This window comes from Theobroma cacao, chromosome 9 (genome assembly GCF_000208745.1).
Source record: "Theobroma cacao cultivar B97-61/B2 chromosome 9, Criollo_cocoa_genome_V2, whole genome shotgun sequence".
NCBI lineage: Eukaryota > Viridiplantae > Streptophyta > Magnoliopsida > Malvales > Malvaceae > Theobroma > Theobroma cacao.
Window position 1 is genome coordinate 32118690 of NC_030858.1, and position 9857 is coordinate 32128546.

Below are 9857 nucleotides of genomic sequence, written 5' to 3' on the forward strand. Positions count from 1 at the left end.
ATTGGTTTACTAAATCTTAAACTGATTCAAGAAACCCTAAAACAGATTTATCAAACCCTAAAATCGATTCACCAAACCCTAAAATCGATTCGAAAACCCTAAAATCGATTATGAAACCCTAAAATCAATTCACAAAATTCTTGAATCAATCCATAATCCTTAAAATGATATTAGCGACATAAGGGATTTAACCATCACATAAGGGATTTGATATGATAGATTGCAAACAAAATTCAGCTTCAAACATTGTGAATCATAAACCATATTACACATATGTTTGCAACTAAAAGTAACTCTTTCTTCCGCTATGTTGCACTAATAGATGAATTTAACACAGAAAACTGTGATAAAACCTATCTTGGCTCGTGTTAAAGCCGCATTAATCCTACGCCAGTGTGCAAGTAGTGAAGAAGTGCAGTTTCTAGGATTCTCATTACACCTAACAATAGACACTCGTATGCAGCCCTTGTCTCTTCCCTGGACAATGGTCAATTCCAACGGGAAATGACTGTTGCAACCGAAATTTACTTCTACCATGCAACAGTCGAGCTCATGGTCATGTAGAGCTCTCATAGTATGCAAGAAACTTGAGACCTGGTCGCTGATCAAGTAGTGCTTAGATTGATTTGAGGCATTTATTGACATCGCCACAAAGCTTTAGCTTTTCATGTATTCCTTGTTGCTTGTTTAAATAATAGTTCTATGCACTATAAATTTCTGAATAAACAAATGAATTTTGAAAAATTTAAACGAGAAATACGAAAAATTATTCTCTTTTGTTTGATTGATGGCCTCCCTCTCTCTCTCTTCTCCCGAACACCTAGAATAGAAAGATGCTGATAACAGTCCAGTCAAGACTTTATAGTGCATGATATTCACTGAGCTCTCTTTGATGTCATTTCATCTTTCAATAGTAATTTAAAGCGAAACAATGATGTGGTAAAATTTAAAGACATAGATCATAGCCTTAAAGGTAGGCTTTCTATGTTTCAAAAGAAGTAGATCAATAAATTCATAATAAATTTGCTGTTGGTTTACTGAATTTGCATCATATTTGAAAGCTTGGGCATATACTCTAAACTCACTTCGTGTAACACTTGATGATCCTTTGTGAGCCATAGATCAATAGAGTTGACTCATTTTGTTAAAAAACCAATAGTCTCGTGTTCAAATGTAGATATTCACGACATTGAATGAAGCATCTAGATGATTTGAATCTCAAATGAAAAACGCCATACAAGGAAGTTGATGAGTTTCAACCTCCTGTCTCCTATCCTTTGTTCCCTTTGCCGACTCTTCCAAAATAAATTGGACGGGTGGCAAATATTGTCTTCTCTGATACATGTAAAACGTTGTTGGATTTAGCTATAAAAAGAGAGTAATACTCTTCTCATCCCGTTTTTTTTTCCCAAAATTCAAATATATATGAAATCTTCTAATTAAAAAGTTTAAACTCTAATTATATTAGAATGTATTCTTGAGATAGGTATAAAGGATTTCAATTATTATAATGATCGTTTATTTATTATTTTCATTACAAAATTTGATACTTTTGACATATAGCTTCCATCTTTTCCTCTTACTTTTTGGCACAATGGAGGGTGAATGCCCTCACGAACCACACCTTCCTCCCTTTCCCAACTTGTTTCTCGTGGCAATCCTCTTTCTCTTCAAAAATCCAAGAATCTGAGTTTAGTGAACACCTAAACTTGAGGTAGTATATATTCACTTAATTAATCTTTCCTTAATTTTTTTTTTTAAAAAAACAATGTTACTGGGCCAAAATTTACGACCTTTCCACTATCAGTTCAATCATTTTGAACAAGAAAACTTGATAAAAATCGGTTAAATATGCCAAAAATAGGATCTAGGCAACAGAGGATTAGTCAAGTTTCAGTTGCCTTTCGTAGATATATATCATTTGAAGTTGAGCGGTGGCTGCTAAGCAGAAACGTCGTAATCAGAGTAGAATGGTCATGCTGCTATAATAATTATCTTCCTCTCCGAACAAAGTGCTCTGAAGTTATACGGCATTGGTACTTTCTAATCGCATCCCTTGGGTTCATGCATGATTAGAAGGCTGCTTTCCACCATTAATAATTGCAAACAATGCTGCTGCTGCAGCAGGCCAGCAGCAGCCTTGATCAAACGGTCAGGGTCAGGATGCGCGTGGCTCTGAACGGGTGCCCTGATTCTCAAGCAAAGTAATCCTTCTGTAATTACTGCAACTGAGACCATGACCAAGACACAACATTATTCTTTTATTTTAGACTTGACCAGCAGCTTTCAAACCCTTTTCACATTGATGACAAACCTAAGTTTTGTGAACCAAATAAATGTGCATGGATCTCGTGATGACCAACAAAAACTAGTGGAAGCTGAACTAAAAAGCTGAAGAATTTAGGAATATTCAGAAGAAATTAATGGTAATAAGTCTTCCCACATGACTACTGAAAAGTTGTCAAGGATTGCAGGAGAGCTTTCGTTAATCTCAACTCCGAATAGACTTCAATTTGCATTAGGCTGTCCATCCAGCTTACGGAGCGAATGGAGGCCCACACGGTTTTAGGGCAGCAGGTCTTTGGTTACAACCAGTTTTCCCACTCAGACCGCTAGCAATCACTGAAATCAACACTGACTACAGCTAAATGCAACCCCTCAACGCTCAAGGGTCCTCAAAATTCTTGCCCTTGTTTTTTCAATTTCTATGACTTAAGGACTGCCAATGAGTACATCAGTTGAAGACTGAAAGCCAGATCGGTCCATGGCGTTAGCCTCATGACATGTCTAAAGTCTTACACTAAACATAGATTATTGGTTGGTTCATTGTAAAATAATGGAACAATACTTTGAATTACTCGTCGGACACTGTAAGGCTAAGTGGATAGAGAACAAATGGTGGTCTAGAAGTAGGAACAGTTCTTCCACTAATTAAACTTTGAAAATGTTGGCGAATAAAGAACACAACTTGAATATCTTTCATGCCTTCAGTCTAAAAGATCAGGGGCAGGTTTCCTAAATCCTATAAAAATCAATTGAAGAATCAAGTGCAGCAGATGAGGCTTGCTGGATTGATGGAGCTAGCTAGTTGCTATAGGTTTACTATTGTGAATTAGAAGGCTGCTGCACACACCAAAGAAAAGCAAAACATCTTACACCAGTATAGACTAGTAACAAGTCAAGATCATGCAGTAACTAATAAGTTAAAACTTTTGGTTTGGGAAATGGTCTAGCTTTATGCATCAAGTCTTTGTTTTGGTGATTTCTCCCATAGTAGTATGCGAACATGAACTTTTATATGAAGCGCATGAAGGAGTTTCATGTGGGAGGCATGGATATGTAATTGTAAAACACACGCCTCGATTGAGTAGATGTGAACATTGAATGGGGAATCAGTTTTATGGAATTTGGAGGGTAGGAACACGAGCGTGAAAGGAAACTAGTTTGGTGCGCTGTTCACACAACCTTTAGATTAGGTGTCTTTTTCTGGTTGCTCTCATATAGTTGAGAATTCTAACCCTATGTGACGGGCATTATATTAAATTGTGGGGCTTAGACTTTTGAAATCTTATCCTTCCAAGGCCAATTTTTTGAAAGGAAGGTCAGAGATTATGTCCCATAGCAGAGGACAAAAATCAACCTACTTATGACCTTAACTGCCTTCAAATTCTGAAAATGACTTCCAATTACTCTAAAAGTGGATTTGCTTATTCCTTCCGCCTGGTGCGATTTCTATCATAGGATAATAACTAGACATGAGTTAGCTTCAATATGACGTTTTATTATTTACTCTGTTATCCCTGAATCTTGTTTGCATGAAACCTTTCTGTGCTTCTAGCTGTAAAAATTTACCAAGGACCTGGACTACGGGTTTGACCCATAATCCAAGATATATTCAGCCCGGGAAAGGTTGATCAAGCTCTACAAATGAACTTCCGTTAACATTTAAACCAAAATTAATTTTGGTGTGAAGCCAGGGTTGATGAGGAGCACAGCCGAGATTAAACTCCAAAAAATTCAACATTGTTCTAGATCCTTGCTCAGGCTGCTGGGGGCATGCAATCAAGAACAAAATTTTTCTTTTCAAAATAAGTATGATGTTCATGGATGCTTATCATAAACCGTTCATCAGCCCAAGGTCAATTATTGTCATGTCCAGTCTCTAGAAAGTCTTGATTCCCTGGTTGAGTTAGGTTCGGCTTGACCGCTTTCTATAGAAATAAGATAGCGATGCATCAGGAACGAAGAGTATTAACGTCGGAAAAGTCTTCACTTAGCCATTTGTTTAGGTTGTCATGGAAAGTTCAAACTTTTCACACCCGATTATATTAACTCCGCAACTACTTCTGTAGGCCATAGCATTGAATCACACAACAAGCAGACATAGAGGAAAGAATATAGAATCGCTCCCTGCAAATTGAACATTGAGAACCAATCCTCCCTGCAATATACCAAGACATTTCTGCATTTAAACAACTCCAAACAGGAGAAATGAAACTAGAAATGATAGCTTAGAATTATTAAATATTTTTAAGCAAAAAGACTGGGATGCAACTATATTTCACCCTTTTGTGCCTGAATTTTGGACTTATTTATCCTCCAAAAAAATCCCGAGAGATATATCCTGCATTATCCTACATCTAAATTGTGATACATGGTCATTTAGAACAAGAAACAATGAAGCACTCTCGTCAAACTTGTAGGGGTAAAAGCAAGCACATTCTTCATGTATAGTGAAGGAAAGACTCCCTCAGGAAATAATCATGCAAGGATTTCTTTTATAAAAATTTCAGCATGGGTAGAAGGTCTTCGAAAACATTTGAGCTCTATTGCTAAAATTTCCTATCTATTTGGTGGCAGCAAGTCTGTCAAACTTCAAAAACAAACGGCTGAACATGGGGGAGAAAAGAAACAGATCAATAAAACATGAAATCAGAAGCCATTCTTATCCACAAATAAGACTTAGAAGTTATTTTCTCAGCGAGGACTCCAATACCATTGCCTTGAACAAAGCAATTTGCTGTTTATGAAAACATGTGTAAATGGTACAAGCACCTGACAATTGCAATATATCATGTCAAACACATATTTGATTGTTTGTTAAATTTCTTAGAGCTTGACCATGTTACATTCTCCAACACATTGTCACATCAGCTCATCAGCTCACACATGAGAAGAAACAATTAAACAGCAAGAAAGTGAAAGAAGAAAAAATTTTCTGCAGCAAGGCTAATAAAAATATGTTCAAGAAACATCAAGGAGGAGAAATATGTAAGTTGCTTACCAGATATACCTATCAATTCATGGACAGGAAGTGGCACATAGCCAGCTTTGGCAACCCCCCTCCCCTGCTTCTAACTCATCATCAAAGAAGTCTTGAAGAGTAACCACGTCAATGGTGTATGACTTCGAGCTCCTTACCTCTGCACTGGTCAAGAGGAAGTGGCACATAGCAACCATTCACTCTAATTTTTGGCAATCAATCTGATCAAGTGCATTACCAGCACTTGATGTTATTATCAACGCAATCTGCCCACTAGCAACCATGTCAATTGACAGTAGCCACTGTTCATGAATCTCCAATGCTCATTCCACTGGAATGCCTTTTAGCTTGAGAAAGTGACCAATCCCAGATGTCAAAAAATTTCCAGAATCCTATCCCTTAGAAAGCCTTTGCAATACTTTGAAGATGGAAATTTGTCAAAGCATTTAAGCTAAGTAACACATGGCTGGCTGGTGACATAACTTCTGCCTAGCAGCAATTTGAGCATTGGCAAGAGCCATTGCAAACCCAAAAATAATGGCCACAACCTTAGCAGTTCATATTAGGATCCAAAAACACATCAGAGCCTTGGCACTGCTCAAAAAGGAAGATCAGCCTTCTTAACTGACATGTTGTGTCATGGCCTCTTTCCTGAAACTTAGATCAGGGATCAATGACTTACCAGCCATAATAAGTGCTGAAGCATGTTTTGCCAATCTCCCAACTGCTATGGACAGAAATGGTACAATGTGAGAAACACAACAATTTGCCTTAAGCAAGAAAGAGCCACGTAGGAAGTCACACAGTGATATAGCTTCTGCCCAGCAGCAATTTGAGCATTGGTGAGTGTCACTGCAAATCCAAAAATCAATGCTAAGAACCTTAGCAGCTCATTTAGGACCCAAAAACAGATCACAGCCTTGGCATTACCCAAAAAGGAAGATCAGCTTTCTTAACTGACATGTCATATCATGGCCTCTTATCTGAAACTTAGATCAGGATCAGTGACTTTTTTTTTTTTTGAAAGTAGATCAGGATCAGTGACTTACCATCCATAACAAGTGCAGCAGCATATTTTGCCAATCTCCCAACTGCTATGGACACAAATGGTGCAGTGTGGGAAACACAACGATTTGCTTTAAGCAAGGAATAGTTACATAGGAAGTCACACAGTGATTTAGCTTCTGCCTAGCAGAAGTTTCAGCATTGGCAAGTGCCATTGCAAATCCAAAAATCAATGCCACGACCTTAGCAGTTCATTTTAGGACCCAAAAACAGATCATAGCCTTGGCACTGCTCAAAAAGGAAGATCAGATTTCTTAACTGACATATCGTGTCATGACCTGATTCCTGAAACTTAGATCAGGGATTAGTGACTTACCAGGCATAACAAGTGCGGCAGCATATTTTCCCAATCTCCCAACTGCTATGGACACAAATGGCACTGTATGAGAAACACAACGATTTGCTTTTAGCAATAAAGAGTTGCATAGGAGTCACAAGAATGGACCCCAGCCTGCCTAATGTGTTAACATCACTTACCCCGTATCCCAGAGAGAGAGAGAGAACCACAATATCAGAAACTACATCTCCAAAAATTCAATTGCATCAGATAAATACTTCTTAATCCATTGAGGTTGTTTTGGGTAAACCTCAACAGCACGGTGTCACAAGCTTTTAATCAATATGCATGAGGAGCCTATGCCTATTGCAATGGCAAGAGCACCATCTTCGTTCTTTTCCACAAACTCTCTTTGGCTGCTCAATTCTTAACTTCTTAAGGAAGGCATTGAACTCTCTGACTTCGGCTGCAACTATGGGACCCAGAAATGTACCCCAGAAGGCTCCATGTACAGTCCTATTGGCACATAAAGGTTTGTCCAGCATCTAAATAGGGTGATGGATAGGGATAGCCAACTTCATGGATGTTTGACCTCCAACCAGACAATGATGCCATACCAATCAATAACATGAAGAACAACTTCGACTGTAAGAAAATCATTCATAATCCACAGATTCAAGTTTTAAGATTTAAATTCATTAGAATTGTCATAGTGGCTTTCTGAAGGGAAGAAGGCTAAAAAGGATATTGGAGGCAACAAATTAGCAAATATATGCCAAAAGGAAGATGATGCTTTGCAACAATGCCATTTCCATGCAGATGCCTAACCTATATCTCACATTAGCATCAAACTACAAATCAGAAGGCGATCTCTTATACTGGCTTTAAATACCATACAGTGCACAACTCAAAGTGAAGAATAGCAGAGGATCAATCAGAACAAGATCCTAAAAATCAGAATGGCTGATTACAGATTTGGCACATAGAGAGCAGTTTTGACATAGAGGCAGGACTGCACGACAATTCTATATGGCGATTGGAATAACCTGCTGCTCAATCTAATTAAAAATAATGGAAAACATACATAATATGTTGTCCTAAAAGTTCATCCTTCTATTATCATTTTCATCACATATGACTAATGCTCCTTTGTGTCATATAAACACGTAGCCACATATATAAGGAACAAGCTTTTACGGAACAAGTATTCAAGATTGCTCATGAATATCAACTTGGGAGAATTAATCCAATTAGTCAGCACTTGGAAGTGAAAAATCCAAAACATGTTTATAGATATGACATGATAAACCAGGTTCACATGCCTGCAGGAAAGAAGCAGAAACAGGAAGAGGGTAACATAAACCTGAAGGAGAAAAGATTTATCTGGTAGCAGCAGTAGCCAAACTAAATTCTTTCACCAATAAAGTGAAGTCCTCCACCCAAAGTAAAACCCACTTTCAAGACCTCATCCTCCTCAATTTTCTTAACCTGTGCACAACCTTATCCAGAGTGGCCATATGCCACTGAATTTTTCTAGAAGGATTCATGAAAAGCATGGCCTAAAGCCATGGATTCACCAAGGGATTTCATTTTGTGTTTTCAACATTGTTCCGAGAACAAGGGAATTTCTACAAATAAAATTCTGGGATTTGTACTGTTAACATAAATTCACAGTGGTCATAATGATCTTCAGAAACCTATACTAACATAAAAAATCAAACTCAAGTAATGGTTCCTGAATTTTCTCCCTGTTTCTCTCCTCTCCCACTTTGAACTGCTTACAGCTTACTCTTATACACTTGCCATACGCAGCATGCCTACATAAATTAGTAGCACATAGTTTTTTTTTTTTTTGAATTGTATTAGCACATAGTTATAAAATGTATAGGAATAGGGGGACAACAACAACATTATTCTTACGCATGATCAGGAACTTCAAGACTGGGAAAAGGCAACTAAATCATCGAATAAAGGGTCACAGAATAATGTTGCAAATGTGTGCTTGTTTATGAACAAAGAATGCACGAACCACAGAGAAAAATGTTAGTGAGCGCGTTCGGAGTCGATATCATATACTAGTTGGGAAAACAATTGCTCGAAGGAATAACCAAACAAAGAAACAATCAACTTAGATAAAGAACTAAAAGAAGTTGTTACCTTAGTCACCACATAACCTAATGTCATTCAGAATATTTTTCTCCAAAGCATACCCAGCTGACAAGTCATACCTCATAAGCAGCCATTTTTGCTCATACGAAGCCAAAACTCCAGTACCTTTTGCAAGCCAAACCAAAATCTCGCCATCGCCACCTTACTAACGGCCTGCACGCCTGCTTAATTTTACACATGAATGATGAATCCCACTTCTAGAGAACCCAAGAGTAAAAGCAGGCCTGATAAATCACACAGAGAAAAATGACCAATCTCATTGGCCCCGATCCAAGGCAGAAATCTTTTCTCTGCTTTGGATTTTGATTGGGGGAAAGCGATTACAACCCAGTTCTTTGAACGGGGATGATGAGTGCATTAATCAAATAAGAGTACTGTTTTTTTTTCCTCACTTTACAGGAGACTCGTACAGAAAAAGAATAAAAAGCCATTCTACAACTGTTAAGTTGCACCTGTAGTAACTTGTGGAAGTAAATTTGCTAATTTATTATCATATTATACTCATCTTGTTGATTCCATTGATACTACGTGACAGAACTGGGGTTATGGATACCACTGCAAAATGTCAAAACTTCATGGCGGATGTCTTGGAGATATCAAATCTCTCCTTGGCCCATCAATGTTTGTCCAAAAATCTTTGCCAAACCATGAATTGAAGCAACCAAATTCAGTTGGAGACTATTCCAAATTCACTTCTCAACTATGAACTTCCCTATGACAAATCACAAGTATACTACCATTCAATACCGTCAAGGCGAAAAGTACAAGCTTTCTCTGGACAAATGGAGCATCCTCTCAATTCTCAAACGTTTCTCTCTCATGGTAGTATGAAATTGAAAAGTCTTCTGTCTTTATTTCACGTGGTGTAAAAGGTTTAGATCGCAAACGTATAAAGGCAGATGCGTGTTTAGGCATCTACACGGTAAGAAGAAGGTCCTCCTTTCATTACTTTTATATTTTTCAATACATTTTTAGTCTATCATTTATACACAAGAATGGATGCAAGATTTATGCTTAAGTAAGAGCAGGCTAAAGGATATATAATTTTAACCAACTATATAGAAATAAATAATGGAAGAAGGA

At 37.7% G+C, this 9857-nt stretch overlaps 1 long non-coding RNA gene across 5 annotated transcripts; it reads right to left on the bottom strand.

Moving 5' to 3' along the window:
• On the bottom strand, positions 3843-9599 carry LOC18590100. Of its 5 annotated transcripts, XR_001929464.1 has the most exons (4): positions 6806-9599; positions 6645-6707; positions 5285-6556; positions 3843-4441 (listed from the first exon to the last, which is right to left on the bottom strand). It is a non-coding gene; the product is annotated as an uncharacterized LOC18590100 (long non-coding RNA). The 5 variants fall into 5 exon arrangements; XR_001929460.1 differs by having other exon boundaries at positions 5285-6707; XR_001929461.1 differs by having other exon boundaries at positions 3844-4441; positions 6645-9598.